At 44.7% G+C, this 15,789-nt stretch overlaps 1 long non-coding RNA gene across 2 annotated transcripts in view; it reads left to right on the top strand.

The window, feature by feature from the left end:
- Positions 1-15,789, top strand: part of LOC115074028 — an 860,701-nt gene that overhangs the window by 20,554 nt on the left and 824,358 nt on the right. For both annotated transcript variants that reach the window (XR_003852172.1, XR_003852173.1), the window contains exon 3: positions 3,077-3,132. This is a non-coding gene — a long non-coding RNA (uncharacterized LOC115074028). The remainder of the gene's footprint in view (positions 1-3,076; positions 3,133-15,789) is intronic.

Consider the following 15,789-nt stretch of genomic DNA (forward strand, 5'->3'; position numbering starts at 1 on the left):
GGGGGGAGAGAGATGAGTGAGTGGGGGCAAACGTGCTGGGGGGACAGACATGTGCTTGAGGGGGAGAGATATGAGTGTGTGGGGGCCAGACATGTGCTGGGGGGAGGAGAGAGATGAGTGTGTGGGGGACAGACAATTTGTTTTATTATTGTTTCTCATAAATTATAACAATAACATGAATCTTGGAATATATATTTTTAATATAAATTTAAGGTTTTCATGAGATAGGTTGTGTCGTGAAACATTTTATTTATGTATAAATTTAAGGAAACATACATAAATTGTCGAAATATGTTTTGTTCGTTTAACCTTTAACCTCTGGTTTACTAGTAGACTGAATTACCGTGTCGTGAAATTATGTTTGTCTAAAAAGTGTGTCACCAACATGAAAAGTTTGGAAAGCTCTGCCCTAGAAGGTGAATTTGAAAAGCCCAGCATGTGCATTAGTTAGAAGATGCGCAAAGAAGTCGGGCTTACATGCGCCAACCATATTTTAAAAAGCGCCCATATAAGCGCGTAAATGCCGTGGCGTGCACATCTCCAAAATTTCCAAAAAGGGCTGGGGCAGGGCACATAAATATTTACATGCCCCAGTGCACCGAGTTTAAAGGGTCTAGGGTAACTGTGGGGAGTGTAGGCTATCAAATCATGGGGGGAGGGGGGTTGGAGGAGCTATCTGTTAACTGGGTGAACTGATGGATGAACTGGTAAACTGGGAATGGCGTGGGCACATGCCTCTTTTAAAATCCCTGATTTACGCGGTAGAAGCAGGATTTACACACTCATTTAAAATTAGGCACATTTGTGCACGGCCAGGCTATTTTTTTAACCATGCGCGCAGATATGTGTGCAAGTTATAAAATGGCCATGTCCCTGGACGCGGGTCAACGCACAAGCGCAAACGTGTGCCCACGTGCCATTTTGAAGGTTACTGTCCCTGACTGCGAGCCCTTTGGGACAGGAAAATATCTACAGTACCTGAATGTAATCCGCTTTGAGGTGTCACAAAAGTAGAATATAAATAAAATAAAGAATAAGGAGAGAAGCTATGCGTAATAGCTCCCTGATGAGAGCTGGAGGGGAATGGGGAGAGACAAAAGTATTCATCTTGGCAGAAGAATCCATTATTTCACATAATGTCACTTTTGCTTAAACTGTATCATCAAAATCCTCATGTATTTGTCATGTGCTACAATTTCATTAAAAATGTAATTTCCTTGGGCCCGGTGTTTTGATATCTTGTCCCTGAGATGGAAGCCTTACTTGTGTGTGACTTGCTGCTCTTACTGCTCTGTTTCAAGGAGAAGGTCCAGCAAAGCAGTCTCTTCGTATGAAATGCATAACTTCATGGCTATTAATAAGAGAGACGCATATGCATAGTCCGGGCAAATGGACTCCAAGCCTGGAGTTGCCTGCATTTAAATTGGCCCAGAAAATAAAATCAAATAAAGATGTTTCATCATTGTTGGCCATACTATTTTGGGAGTAAAAAGCTAAAAAGCATTTTCCATCACAGAACTCTCATCTTTTCCTTTAATTACAAGCAGTATTGAAAATGTCACATCCAAGATGCGTTCAACAGAACTGTTTGACTAACTAACTGCTCCGGGGAGGAGCAGAGTTAACCAGCTACCGGTAATTCTGCTCCTGTCCATGCCTATCTGGTTAACCTTTAAGATAGCTGAATATATTCAGCGCTCTTGCCACGCTGCTGAATATGCCGGTTAAGTTAGCCAGATAGGTGTATCCAGCTAACTTATCTAGTCGCTCAGTGGCTGAATAATGACCCCAATATATTTATTTGGAATAAAACCTATTGACAGATATGGACTCATAGCTTGGCTCCTGAAGACTGGAAATTGAACTGGCCGGAATCCAAGAGATTAGTAGAGAAAAAAAATCTATCGTGGAGACATTTAAAAATTATAACTATGGGGCTAATCAAGTGGTTCGGTGGCAACCGCTGCAAATTGCCACATGAATGACTCAAGTCTGATTCCTGGATCCAGCTTCTGTTCCCCGGGCCAGACAGGGCTGGGGATGCCACAGCTTCTGGGAAGAGGGAGTCTCAGCTGTTGCTTAGCGGTGCAACTAGTAGCCACGCCCAGGTTCTAGGTTAGCCAGGTTCTGGAAGGAGCCATAGTTTGTGGCCCCTGATTGAGGACTGTCACTAGTGAATGGAGGCTCATTGCTATTGCCCGATGGTGGCCTTTTGAGCTGGAATGTCCAATAAAGCATGAAGAAACTGCCAGACCCCTCCATCCCCCACCTCCCCAAAAAAGAGCTAATTAGAACTGTGAACAAGCCCCATGCACTTGGAATGGTAATCCCTCTGCGGAACTGAAAGGGTTAACTGGAATTATAAGTGAAACATAATTGAATTCTATAAAGAGAGCCGGAACCAGCCAGACTGAAATTATGTTCAGAGGCCAAAAACCTTCAGCAAGGCCGAAAATATATTTGTCTCAACTTTGAAATGTCTAGGGTTACTATGACATATATATCTTACCCTGAACAACTAATTGTTTGTTTATGTAGGTTCATGAGGTTTTTCCTAATGATTTTGCAGTAAATCAAGGAAATAAATAGGCTAAACCAATAACATGGTTGCTGTGGTTACCAGTTTACGTAATAAGAAAAATGCCATAACAAGGGCACACTGTAGGCCCACTCCAACTTGGCCCTCTTCCTTTCCCCCACCCTCTCTCACCTTGTCAATTTAGCATAAAAATGAGAGTCATGAGGCAATTTTGGTGGAAAACAATATTGCTACAGTTTTATTTAAGATATAACATCTTATGCATCCTAACTCTCTAAGGCAGAGGTTCCCAAACCTGTCCTGGAGGACCCCCAGCCAATTGGGTTTTCAGGATATCCACAATGAATATGCAAGAAATAAATTTGCAAGCTCTGCTTCCATAGCATGCAAATTTTCTCTCATGCATATTCACTGTGGCTATCCTGGCTGGGGGTCCCCTAAGACAGGTTTGTGAGCCTCTTCTCTAAGGTTTGGATTAAAAAAATGATAACTTAATCCATTTTACAATCATTCTTTACCCTACTTCCTTTCTTGCAGCCAGCCTGCTGACCTGCCAGAGAGGAGGAAATGCATAGCCTACCAGACTGACTCAGGTATGCAATGCTTTTATTGCCACTAAGGCTTCTAATGTCTTGCATGTACAATCTGCCAGACCAACCCAGCTGTTTTCATACTAGAGCTTTACTGTGCCAGCAGCCTGCCAGCACCCAGCTGAGTTCTCACTAGTGCCTATGCTTTTGCTACGGTCATCAACACTACCAGTACAAGGTTCTTCCCTTTGGACTATCGGCTGCACCCAGGGTTTTCACCAAATGCATGGTTGTGGTGGTGGCTCATCTCAGACAACAGGGTATGACCATCTTTCCATATCTGGACGATTGGCTAATAGTAGCCTCGACCCCGGAGATCTTACTCGATCACCTCCGATGGGTGATACAGAGCTTACAGGAATTGGGGCTAGTGATCAATTTTCAGAAATCACATCTCCAACAACACAACGACCACAGTTCATAGGAGCAGGCCTGGACACTGTTCGCAATTGGGCATATCTCTCAACAGAAAGAATAATACAAATATGTCAACTTCTCTACTCGTTGAACAACACTCAAAGGCCGTCGGCAAGACAAATTCTGGTAGTCCTCGGCCACATGGCGGCTATCTTCACAGTACCCAACACCAGGCTACACATGAGATGCCTGTAATGGGGACTAAAACGTCAATGGAAACAACACTCACAACCGTTGACACAGAAGCTATCGTTGACTTCCGAGATGAAACAGGACATAACATGGTGGCTCCTACACTCTACCCTGTCAAAAGGAGCACTATTCAGTCCTCCTCCTCACAATGCAGTCTTAACCACAGATGCGTCTCGCAAGGGATGGGGATCACATCTCGAGATTTACGAAACCCAAGGGTTATGGACAATCTCCGAGCAGACCCTGAAGATAAATCTATTAGCGCTCAGAGCAATTCGAAATGCGCTACAAGTGTTTCAAGATCACTTAAAGGGCCGCAGAGTCATGATCTACACAGACAATCAAGTGGCAATGTTTTATATCAACAAGCAAGGAGGGTCAGATTCATGGCCCCTTTGCAAGGAGACCCTGACAACCTTCAAACATGCTCACCAACATTGCATACATCTGCAAGCAACTTATCTACCAGGAGTAGCAAATACAAGAGCGGACAGGCTAAGCCGCATCTTTCATCCTCACGAATGGACACTCAATTTGGAGGTAGCCCAAGACATTTTCATGCAAAGGGGGACACCTGCGATAGATCTCTTTGCAACCGAGATCAACGCTCTGGTTCCCAAATTCTGCTCGATAAGACCAAGTCAGTTCAGGATCGCCCAAAATGTCTTCCTCATTCCGTGGACGACAGGCCTCCTGTATGCCTGTCCTCCCATACCACTCATAACAAGGACACTTCAGAAGTGCATAGCAGACAAGGCTCAACTGATACTCATAGCTCCAGCCTGGCCAAGGCAACCGTGGTACAGTTTCCTTTTCAGACTATCCATCACGGACCCCATTCGATTACCGAATCGCCCAGATCTTCTCTTCCAAGATCAAGGAACGCTTCTACACCCACTACACTCATCTCTTCATTTGACAGCATGGAGATTGAGAGGCTCCTTTTAACAGAACAGGGAGTTTCCACTTCGGCACAATCCATTTTGTTAGAATCCAGGAAACGCTCAAAGAGGAAAAACTATAGCTATAAATAGAAATGCTACTCTACCTGGTGCACTTCTAACGGTATACCACCTTTAGACTGTTCACCTGAGTTACTCATGGATTATCTACATACACTGTACACAGCTGGTCTGGCAACCTCATCCATTAGGGTCCATCTCAGTGCCATAGCGGCATATCACAGACCACTTAACAATATTCCTATTTCCAATCACCCCTTACTATCTCGTTTCATCAAGGGGTTAACTCACCTTCTCCCTTCGATCTCTAAGCCTCCAGTTCCGTGGAACCTCAACATAGTTTTTGAACAGCTCATGCTTTTCCCGTTTGAACCCATGGACTCGGCATACATTAAATACCTCACATGGAAGGTAGTATTCCTCGTGGCAATAACATCAGCATGACGAGTCAGTGAATTACAGGCCTTGGTCCATTATTCTTCGTATTTACAGTTTCATCACCAAAAAGTGATTCTCCGAACTTACCCATCCTTCCTACCAAAAGTGGTGTCTCAATTCCATCTCAATCAGACCATAGAACTACCCATCTTTTTCCCTAAACCTCATGCAAATGACAGGGAAAAATTACTGCATATGCTAGACTGCAAAAGAGCGTTAGCATAGTACAAAGAAAGAACAAACCCGCACTCCCGTGTTTCTCAACTCTTTGTCTCTTTCGACCCGAAAGCACCTGGACTACAGGTGGCTAAATGCACCATCTCCAGCTGGATAGCACAATGCATCAAGTTCTGCTACAACAAACAAAACCTAAAGCTACATTCTGTTCCCAAAGCTCACCAAGTTAGAGCAGTGGCGGCCTCCTTGGCACACCTTAAACATGTACAACCCATTGACATTTGTAAGGCAGTTACATGGTCATCGCTTCATACCTTCACATTGCACTACTGCCTTGATCAACAAGCAGCCACTGATGCGAAGTTAGGGCACGCAATCCTGCAATCTCTATCCTCTTATACATGGTGAATGCCACACTGTACATGATCACGTACAAGCATATATACCATAACCAACATGATCGGGAGCTTGGGACTCCCATGACAGCATGGCTAATTCAGCCCTGCTATCGGCGGGAAAAAGCAAGTTTGCTTACCGTAAACGGTGTTTCCGTAGATAGCAGGATGAATTAGCCATGCTGACCCACCCTCCTCCCTGGCAGTCACCATCTTTACAACCTACAGCTTAATCACAGACTGAGGAGAATCTGTTACTTTCCTGCTCAGGAACACATGCGCAGCCGCAGAGAGCTATAATCTTAATCTCTGCTTTGTAAAGCTCCGCCTCTTGGACCTGATTGACAGATCCCATGACTGCATGGCTAATTCATCCTGCTATCTACGGAAACACCGTTTACGGTAAGCAAACTTGCTTTTCTCCGACAACGAATTCCAGAGGAGTAAAAAATATTTTCTTCTATTTGTCTTAAATATATCACCTAGTAATTTCATTGAATGTCCTTTAGTGTTTGTATTTTTTGAAAGAATAAACAACCGATTTGTATTTGCCTGTTCCACTCCACTCATTATTTTATAGACCTCTATCATATCTGCTACCAGCTATCTCCTAACCTTTTTAGCCTTTTCCTTGTAAAGGAATTGTTCCCACCCTTTTATCATTTTTGGTTACCCTTCTCTGGACCTTTTCTAATTTTGCTCTATTTTTTTTGAGATGTGGTGACCAGAAATGCACACAATACTCAAGATGAGATTGCACTATGGAGTGATACAGAGGCATTATGATACTCTCTGTTTTATTATCCATTCCTTTTCTAATAATCCATAGCATTCTATTTGCTTTCTTGGCCTCCACCACACATTGAGTAGAGGATACAATATACTATCCAAGATGACGCCTAGATCCTGATCCTGGGTGGTGACTCCTAAAGTGAAAACTTACAATGTGTAGCCATAATTTGGGTTGCTGTTCCTTACATGCATCACTTTGGACTTGTCCGAATTAAATGTCATCTGCCATTTGGATGCACAGACCTCCAGTCTTACAAGGTCTTCTTGCAATTTCTCACAATCCTCTTTGATTTAACAACTTTGAAAATTTTGTATCATCAGCAAATTTGATCACCTCACAACTTGTTCCCATATCTAGGTCTTTTATGAATATGTTAAAAAGCAGCGGTTCTAGTACTAAACCTTGGTTACTCCACCTTTCTTTATTGAGAAAATTGACCATTTAGCCCTACTCTCTGTTTTCTAACTTTTAACCAGTTCTCCGTCCACAACAGAACGTTGCCTTATATCCCATGACTTTAATTTCCTCAAGTCTGTCATGAGGTACTTTGTCAAACACTTTCTGAAAATCTAGATACAGTATATCAACTGGCTCACCTTTATCCACATGTTTATTCATGCTTTCAAAACAATCTAGCAAATTGGTGAGGCAAGACTTCTCTTGGCTAAATCCATGTTGACTTTGTCCCTTTAAACTATATCTATAAGTTCAGTAATTTTGTTCTTTAGACTACCTTCAAACATTTTTCCTGACACTGGTGTCAGGCTAACCAGCTAAATGTGTCACCTGCTGTGGTTATGGAAGACTGAACAACTTCTAGAGGGTATGCTGTTCTTCCAGACCCAGCTTATCATGATCCTTCCTGATAGATATTCCAGACAATGAATACTGGACAGGCTAAATTAATTAACTTCAGGCTGATGATATGGTGGGTGAAGATGCTTATACTGTCACAATATCTTCCCTCAAATAGTTCAGCCATAGCAGCCAGTCATAATACCATGTGCTGATGCATAGATATCCAACAGAGGAGCTGACTGACAGTGAGCATCAGTAAATGTGATGACTCAAGACACATATGATTCATTACACAATAAACTTCCACTGAATGTAATGTCGTCATGCATCTAAGCCTACGACTATTCAAACCCTCTGCCAATGCGTGTCATGCCCTAATGCGTATTACTTTCAAGGACTTTCCACCATGGCCCTTATCTATAATGGCTTTGACACTGACAAAAGAAATGCTCTGAGGTGGCTGAAGATGCAAGAGAAGTGAGCAGGATAGTGAGATCTAGAAGTTGGGATATGCCTGACATTGGGGCACCACTAGCTTCTTTCTCAGTTGCCCCATTCGAAGTTGGTAACTCTGGGCCCTCTCCTTCCCTTGCCCCCTCCCTCAACACAACATCATCACTGTGGCCAGTGCTGCTGATAAAAGGGCTATGCTGAGGCAGAACGCCATAGGCAGGATGTTGCTGAATGGTCAATATTTATTTATTTCGGATTTTTATATACCGACGTTCTCAATACAGGTATCGAATCAGGTCGGTTTACATAGAACAAAACTGTCGCAATAGGGCGTTACATTAAACAGCGTTTCTTAACATATGAGTAGCATATAACATATAACATAAATATAAATAATATAAATTAGATATTATATAAATATCAAAAGTTTTCCCCTTTGTGAGTAGCACTTACTGTTGTAGTTTGCATAGTTCTGCTGCAATTATTATTTTGCATATAATACAAACTATTAAAGCAAGTAGTTGTAATGCAACTATTGTAAGCTTTATACTTTGGGGTAGATTTTAAAAGAAGCGCGATCAGCCTACTTTTGCTTGCGCATCAGACTCAAGCAAAAGTACGCTGGATTTTAGTAGATACGCGCGGAGCCGCGCGTATCCACTAAAATCCTGGATCGGCGCGCGCAAGGCTATCGATTTTGTATAGCCTGCGCGCGCCGAGCCGCGCTGCCTCCCCCCGTTCCCTCCAAGGCCGCTCCGAAATCGGAGCGGCCTCGGAGGGAACTTTCCTTTGCCCTCCCCTCACCTTACCCTCCCTTCCCCTACCTAACCCACCCACCCGGCCCTGTCTACACCCCCCCCTTACCTTTGTCGGGGGATTTACGCCTCCCGGAGGGAGACGTAAATCCCCGCGCGCCAGCGGGCCTGCTGTGCGCCGGGCCGCGACCTGGGGGCGGGTACGGAGGGCGCGGCCACGCCCCCGGGCCGTAGCCACGCCCCGTACCCGCCCCAAAACGCTGCCGACACGCCCCCGCAACGCCGCGCGCTCCGGCCCCGCCCCCGACACGCCCCCCTCCGAGAACCCCGGGACGTACGCGAGTCCCAGGGCTCTGCGCGCGCCGGGAGGCCTATGTAAAATAGGCTTCCCGGCGCGCAGGGCCCTGCTCGCCTAAATCCGCCCGGTTTTGGGCGGATTTAGGCGAGCAGGGCTCTGAAAATCTACCCCTTTATTAGTTTGACTATAATTATGTTTTTCTGTGGATAAGCAGGCTGAATTAGCCATGCTGTCTGGGTGACATCATCTGGTGCTCATGCAGACTCTCTCTCTACAATAAGTTAGAGCTTTGTTCTGCCGCGCTTGCATGACATTGGTCTCCTCAGTGTTCTTTTTTCCGCGATCATGCACAGACATTTTTCTCTCTCCTTCTCGTGTCTCCTCAATTCTTTTTCCTTCTCGCACCAGTGAATCCCCAAAAAAGCACTTTTCAGTGCTAACCAGCCATGTCCAAGAAGTCTGGCTTCAAGCATTGTTAGTGCAGACACATAGGGGCAGATTTTAAAAGCCCTACGTGCACCAAGCCTATTTTACATAGGCCCGGCGCGCACATATGTCCTGGGGCTTAAAAAAAAGGGGCGGGGGCGAGGCCAGAGGCCTCCATAGGGCCGCTAGGCCAGGGGATCATGCGCCGACACTTGGCCGGTGAGCGCAACCTACACCTGCCAGAGGCAGGCGCAACTTGTAAAATAAAGGTTAGGGGGGTTTAGGTAGGGCTGGGGGGCGGGTTAGGGAGAGGAAGGGAGGGGAAGTTGGGGGTGGAAGGAAAGTTCCCTCCGAGGCCGCTCTGATTTTGGAGCGGCCTCGGAGGGAACGGGGAAAGCCATCGGGGCTCCCCTAGGGCTCGGCGCGCGCAAGGTGCACTAGTGTGCACCCCCTTGCATGCGCCGACCCCGGATTTTATAACATGTGCACGGCTGCCCGTGCATGTTATAAAATCGGGCGCATATCTGTGCGTGCCGGGTTGCACGCACAAATGTATGCCCGCGTGTACGTCTTAAAATCCGTCCCATAATGCCCATCACTGACAATCATAATTATTGCTACCTCTGCCTAGGCCCAGATCACGACCAGGCATTGTGTTAAAACTGCGGCCTCATGTCTCCTCAGGTGCAGAGGCAGCGAAAATAGTGCTTCTCCAGGACAAGAGTGGGACTTCTTCACCTTCAGGCGGCTATGCGCCCTCACCGAGGTGCTCAACGCACTCTTCCCCAAGCCCTAAGATTTCTTCCCATGATGTTCAAAGGAGATCATCTTTGGAGCCACAGGTTAAGTCGAGCAAACATTCAACAACAGAGGTCAAAAGGTCGCTTTGGCACCTAGCAAACCCAAGCCAAGACCTGCGGGGCACCCCAGGTGCGCCATCGTCATCAAAGACCTCGCATCAATGCACCGACCAGGCAGGAGTGTTGAGTTTGAAGCAGCCGAGGCATCTCCAGGACCCATCCATGCAGTTGACTCCAAAGATGCCGCCTAGGAACGACTACGTCCCTCCTGCCTTGACCCATGAAGCATCAGCGTAGATGCCCAAATAGGCGCCGATGCATGAGGTCTCAACACAAGCTACCATGTGCACCAGGACTCACAGCAAATTGATGCAAATGCAGCATCCCTCCATGAACAACGCCTTCATGGCGTGACTCCCGGATCTCTCGGCTCATGCATCGTCCAAAAATGATGACAGACGAAAATTGCCTCTTCTGATTGTGCAGAGGAGTTGCAGGAGCCTCAGAGCCCGCATCCCAAAAAAAGGAGAGTAGGCCCTTCTTCACCGACTGGTAGTAGGCACAGTGAGGACCTGATCCTTGATATCTTATTGCAACTACCTTGGGCCTCCCCTTCCAAATCTGTCTCAGTCAGTTCCAGATCTTCTTCCTCCAAGGGAGAATGCACTGTCTTCTCAGACTTGTCCACATGCTCACATCCTAGGGACTATGATCTCTAGAAGGAACGTTCTCCAAGAGATAAACGGGCTGGACCAGATAAAGGTTCCATGATACTGAAGACAACCTCCCTCAGATATACTATCTGTGGCTATATGCCCTTATGGGAAACGATCTCCAGCTGTGGTTGATGTGAAGAAACAGCGACTTTCTTCGGAACCACCTCCAAGCTGCTCCAACAGGCCATGACCAGATTTCGTCAATCATAATGAATCTATTATCCTCATTGCACCTAGAGATTCTGCCCCCCCACCCACCCACCAAGTCTGAGTGGGGAAGGGATTCAGGACCATCCTCCTTTTTCTCCAGTGAAGCCTGCATCCTCAGAGCAAGATAGGCAAGGTGGATCTCAGCCACCATTACCACAGTCAGACCACTCACATTATCACCTGACTTCTCATCCACCAGCTCGACAGGTATCCCATCCAACCCTCCAGAAGAACCTCCAGACCACTCTTTTTCTCGGAGGACCTAACCTATTCGTGGTTTGTTGAGAAGCTTGGGAACTTGCTGGAGGTAGAGGTCCAAAAACTCCCAGACCCTAGGGAGGAAATGTTTGGGATCCAGAAGATCCTGGTTCCAGCTGAACCTTCAACACTGCCTTCCCATAGATGCTGGATGCAGTACTGTCAAAGATGTGGGAGTCACCTTATTCCAACATTCCTGTCTCCAGGAAGCTGGATTTAAAGTTTCGATTGCTGAGGTTCTTGATGTATGGAGTCATCCAGCTACTGCATGCATCAGTTGTTGTTAAATCAATGAAACATATAAAAAAATCAAAGCTGTATGTTGTGTCTGCTCCTCCAGGGAAGGAACACAAGCTCTTTGACAACTTTGCCAAGAAAACATTTCAAAGTGCAATGTTAACATCCCAGATCCAACAGCACCAGTTTTACATGATCCAATATCTTTATGAATGCCAAAATTATTGAAGCCATTCTTGTGTTCAGAAACAGGCCAGCAGCTAACGCCTCAACCTTTTTACAACCTGGAGGAGGGTTTATATCATTTGCTGAAGGCAGTCTATGAGTCCTTTGAAACCTCTTCCCATACCTCCGCACCGCCATTGCTGCTCGACAAATAGCTTGGCTCCATTCCAGTTCCATTAGGGAAGACGTGCATGACAGACTAGCAAATGTACCATGCTCAGGCAAGAACCAGTTTGGCGACAAGCTAAAAGACACAGTATCCCTAGAGGTTGTCAGAGAAACCACAAACAGCAGAAATCCTTGCAACCATCAATCCTGAAACCCCCTCAGTCACGGCCTCACTTGCCAGTGGGAGGCAGGATACACCATTTTTCCTCAGAATGGAGTCAAATTACATTAGATCAGTGGATTCTGAGGATCGTCCGCGAGGGTTATCATCTGAATTTCAGGATCAAGCCTTCACTTCCCCATCATGCCAGCCCTTTGAAGATTGTTTCCCAACTACCTCTACTGGAGCAAGAGATCCAGTCCTTGCTCTAACAGGAGGCCATCCAACCAGTAACAAAATACCAAAGCAATACCAGTTACTACTCCTGGTATTTCCTTATTCCAAAACACTCGGGAGGATTCAGGCCCATTCTAGACCTATGATCCCTCAACGATCACCTTCAGAAGGAAATGTTCAAGATGACGTCCCTCAAGTCTATCCTACCGTTCATTCAGAAGAGCGGTTGGATGTGTTCTTTGGATCTCAAAGATGCCTACATTCACATTCCAATACACCCTTCCTGCTAGCGATTCCTGTGCTTCCACGTAATTTCAAAGCATTACTGGTACAAAGTCCTCCCCTTTGGTCTTTCCTCAGCTTCCAGAGTTTTCACCAAATGTTTGGCTATGGCAGTGGCTCATAAGATGCCAGGGAATCTGGGTTTTTCCCTGTCTGGACAACTGGCTGATAGTCTCTCCCAACCAGATATCCCTACAAGCTCATCTGCAAACAATGATCACTTGCCTGGAATCTCTAGGATTCCTCATCAACTACAAGAAATCTGTACTCAAACTGACTCAGATACTGCAATTCATAGGAGCCAGGATAGACTCCATACAGCCTTGCACCTTTCTTCCAGAAGAAAGTCATAAGGATCCATCACCTGGGTTCGGGATTACTCCACAGATCAGTTGTCACATTGTGCCACGTGCTTGTAATCCTGGGACAAATGGCAGCAGCCATTCATGTAGTATTTCACACTCAACTACATTTGCGGCACCTTCAATGGGGCTTGAAGTCTCAATAGAACCAATATTGCCAACCAGTGAGCAAAAAAGTAACCTTGTCGGACTCCATGCAAAGAGACATTCAATGGTGGATCAACCTGCTAGAACTCAGATCAATGAGATACGCTCTAAGGACCTTCACTCATCTACCATGAGGCCACATCCTTATGATTCACACTGACAATCAGGTGGCTATGTTCTATGTGAACAAGCAGGGAGGCTTGGGTTCCTGGCTTCTCTGCAGGGAGGCAGCATGGATATGGGAGTGGGCCATTGAAAACTTGATGACCCTCATGCAATGTATCCACCCGGAGTGGCAAACACATTGGCAGACAGCCTAAACAGGGTTTTTCACCCTCACAAATGGTCCCTCAATCAATCCATGGCTGACAGGATCTTCCTACAATGGGGACACCCTTGGTTAGATTTTTTCGCAACAGAACAAAATTGGAAGGTAAATCGATTCTGCTCTGTCTGTCGCATAGGATACCTTTCTTGTGTCTTGGACGAGGAGTCTTCTATATGCCTTTCCCCCAATTCCTCTCATCTCAAAGACAGTTTGGAAGATGATCCAAGACAATGCAGGAATGATAATCATAGCCAAGACAACTGTGGTATGCGTATCTGGTGCAGTATTCCGAGCGTCGTCCAATATATCTTGGTCAGGACCCAGATCTCCTAACCCAAGATGATGGCTCCCTTCTCCACCCTCTCCATTCTTCCCTCTGCCTAATGGTCTGGATGTGGAATGCGAGATCTTGCAAGGCTTAGCTCTTTCAATAGATATTCAACGGATTATCATAGTGGCAAGGAAACCGTCGATCAGACAAAACTATTCCTTCAAGTGGATGCAATATGTGGAATGATAATATTAACAGATTAGCCCTTTTCATCGTCACCCAATGAGATTCTTAGTTATCTGCTCCATCTCTCAGAATCTGGCTTGGCAACATCATCCATAAGGGTTCATTTAAGTGCTTAGCGGCTTACCATAAAAAGGATAGGGATTCCTGTGTTGCTTCTCATCCATTGATATCTTGATTTATGAGAAGCCTTTTTTCACCTTCATCCTCCCATCAAAAAATCTCAGTGCCCTTGAATTTGAACGTGGTCTTGACAGCTCTGATGAAAGATCCCTTTGAACCACTGCAGTCAGTCGCTTTGAAATTCCTCACGTGGAAGATGATTCTTCTTGTGGCTATCACCTGTTCGACAAGTAAGTGAACTCCAGGCCTTACTTGCAGTTTTATTATGACAATGTAGTACTCAGGACGCATCCCAAAGACCTCCCAAAGGTAGTGTCCACTTTTCATAACAATCAAGCCATTTTACTCCCTATCTTCTTTCCTAAACCACATAATAATAGTTGAGAGAGATTGTTTCATTCTTTGGACTGCAAGAGAGCATTGGCTTACTACAAATAAAGAACGCAGCCTCACTGGCGCTCATCACAGTTGTTCATCTCATTTAATCCTAATACACTAGGGTGGCAGTCTCCAAGAGGACAATATATGCAGATTATAAAATACCTTAGTAGATCTCTGTGTGCCCATATACATGCATATATGTGGCCGCACAAAGATCTTTGAAAGTTATCCTTTTAGAGTACCCAAATGGGGACATTTTTAAAACTGTGTATTTTATCCATGGGGGCTTTGCACCAGTTTTCAAAAGGAAATTATTTGAAAACTGCTTGAAGAAAGAAGTGTCCTTAGAGATTTGCATCTCCCTTTTCCGTGCATAATTTTGCCCTCAGAAAACAACACCCATAGTTTTGAAAATGCAAAGCAGCAAGCATAGTTTTGAAAATACAAAATTTTGCATAATGCTACCTTCCCCTAGTCTAACTCTGCCCTGCGAACTCCTCCTCAAAAAATGCATGTAAAAGTGGGTGTTTTGTAGAATTTTTACCTGCATGTAGGATGGCTTTTGAAAATTTCTTTCTATATTATTTGATAATTTAATTAAAATATTTAAATAGTTTGTATCTTGTGTTTTTTCTAAGACTCAGGGGCAAAAAAGTATATTAGTACCTTAACAGGTAAGGGGAGATACAGTAAGAATGTATGCGTGCCCCCCCCCCATAGGTTTTAATGTTTTAAATTATAGAAGTAATAGGGACTAGGTTTTGGCTAAGTCTCATTATTTTGGAAAAAGCAGGTAAATGAATACACGCTATGAACTCTTCCGTATTAACAAGCAAATTAACTTTTGTTAAGTAGAAAGAAAGGTTAATTTAATTCACAATATCATTTTAGAAGAGCAGGTAGATATCATGGGCATCACCAAAACCTGCTTCTCTGATTCCAGGTGAGTAACCACTGCACATATATGTTCACCAGGCTATGTTTATTTCTTGCAATGGGGAATGAATTGTAAAGGTGAGGGAGATGTGACAGCCCTGTGGTCATGAGTGTTACCAATGAGAATTAATCATAAAACTAAAGGGGTTTTTTTTTTTTTTTGCTCATATATCATGCTCCCAGAGATCTTGAAGCGTCTGTCCAAGATTTAATGGACAGTATTACTGCACTTTCAATCTCTTACTCCTGACTTAATAGTTTTAGGTGATTTTAATTTGCATTTTGACACTAGAACTAATGATTCCATAAGTAATTTTAAGGGACTAATGAGTGATTTAGGAATGTCTCAGTATATTAAAGAACCAGCACATAACGCTGGACGAATATTAGATTTAAGTGTTCTGCAGACAAGGATTAAATATGTAACTGCTATTTCAAATATTCCAATCAGATTATTTTGGGGGCAATCTTGAAACAGCCCGCATCAATTTAAATTCAGTTATTGTGGACTTCACACCATTTTCAAACAGTA

The sequence above is a fragment of the Rhinatrema bivittatum genome, chromosome 12 (genome assembly GCF_901001135.1).
Source record: "Rhinatrema bivittatum chromosome 12, aRhiBiv1.1, whole genome shotgun sequence".
In the NCBI taxonomy this organism is placed as follows: domain Eukaryota; kingdom Metazoa; phylum Chordata; class Amphibia; order Gymnophiona; family Rhinatrematidae; genus Rhinatrema; species Rhinatrema bivittatum.